The sequence below is a fragment of the Priapulus caudatus genome, unplaced genomic scaffold (genome assembly GCF_000485595.1).
Source record: "Priapulus caudatus unplaced genomic scaffold, Priapulus_caudatus-5.0.1 Scaffold563, whole genome shotgun sequence".
Taxonomy (NCBI): domain Eukaryota; kingdom Metazoa; phylum Priapulida; class Priapulimorpha; order Priapulimorphida; family Priapulidae; genus Priapulus; species Priapulus caudatus.
In genome coordinates, this window is record NW_014577624.1 from 170,523 (window position 1) to 172,222 (window position 1,700).

At 40.9% G+C, this 1,700-nt stretch overlaps 1 protein-coding gene across 2 annotated transcripts in view; it reads left to right on the forward strand.

Moving 5' to 3' along the window:
* LOC106811683 (electron transfer flavoprotein-ubiquinone oxidoreductase, mitochondrial-like) overlaps positions 1 to 1,700 on the forward strand; it is a 10,878-nt gene that overhangs the window by 837 nt on the left and 8,341 nt on the right. The gene's annotated exons all lie outside the window — the stretch shown is intronic.

Below are 1,700 nucleotides of genomic sequence, written 5' to 3' on the forward strand. Positions count from 1 at the left end.
CAAAGAAACAATTTTGAAAGACAATAACGCTTATGATGTCCAGCAAATTGCAAACATCACTTGGTGAGGTGATCTTTGGCTTGGAAGAAAACTACAACTTATAGTCAGTGATCAAAACAAAGTTGTTGAAATATTCAATATATATACTATGCCAGTGTGGCTGCCAGTATAGAAGAAATGCAGTCATTGAACCTGATCTCTGTAACATTTTCATCTATGATATTATAATGCACCCAGATTTATATATTGCAAGTACACAGATGACAATACACTTTGTGCACTAACTTTAACACTCAATACAGTACCAACCCATTGCACATCTACCATGGTGCGAAATTAACTGGAGTCCGGAGTCAAATACTCCCTGATTTACTATCGGACTCCCTGATTTGACATATGCAGGAGTCCGTGTGACTCCCTGAAAATTCTGCCATACTAACTGTGACAGTGCTTGCTTTTAATAATTTGAACGCATTGAATAATGAAGACGTGTGTACTCGTGAAACAGTCTAATATATATATTATTCAATCGTTTAAGATTCACATTGCCACGAACACGCCGCCATTTGCACTGTTTACCAAAACATAAGCGCCCCTAGCGGGCGATACCGAAAATAAAATGCGTACTCCTGTGAAATGCCGCAACACTAACTGTAGTGTAGTTAGTATGTTATGCTTTACTTTCTGTATTCGTTTACGAACATGTGATCTATGACACTATTGTATATGCAACACGGCACGGTGGTAATAAAACATACGGGGTCTTTGAGCCTGTGTGATGAACAGAAACAGACGTGTTTACTTGAGTGTTCAGAGGCAAGAGCTTACAACACTATATTGGCGACGAGGATGGGATTTCATCATCGATGTATTACATCGTTGTGGCCACAGGCAAATGGAGAAGCTGAACGATTTATGAGAACACTAAATAAGACAATCCGAGTGTCTAACATCGAAGGTCGAAATTGGAAGCGCGATTTAATTCGATTTCTTCTTCAATATCGAGCGACGCCGCACTCGAGCATTGGGATGTCACCAGCAGAGGCCCTCAACAACAGAAAGATGAAGGTACAACTACCAAAAACTAACCTTCAGGGAGACAGGAAAGCTCGAGATATTCGTGCAGTCGATAAGCGGAGGAAGGACAAGATGAAGTCCTATGCTGACTACAAACGCCATGCAAGAGAGAGTAGAATTCAAATCGGTGATACGGTCATAGTGAAGCAACAAAGGTCAAATAAGCTGTCTACATCGTACGATCCACGAGCATACAAGGTGTAGAATCGAAAAGGGAGCATGGTAACCGCTAAGCGGGGAGATCATGAGATAACACTCAATCTTTCAAAGTCCAAACGCGTACATCCAGTCGCGAATGGAGAAGAAATGGATGATGAAGCAATGGTGGAGTTACCATTGGACGAACCACACGATGCTCTACGCGACAACGCAGAGGGGAACGTCAGACGCTCTACACGTACCAAGCAAGCACCTGCGCGTTTCAAAGAGTTTGTTATGCATATTTAGATTCGTGGTAACTTACAGACGACGTTAGGAGCTGTAGGTTAAAACATTATAGCTGTTGTTAAAGAAATGGATTTTATATTGTGAATTACTATTAGTGTGGAGATTACTGTTTTCAAATGTTTAACTGATGAACAAGTTTGGTTAACGCATAAAGGTTTTCATTCGAACTCCAGTTT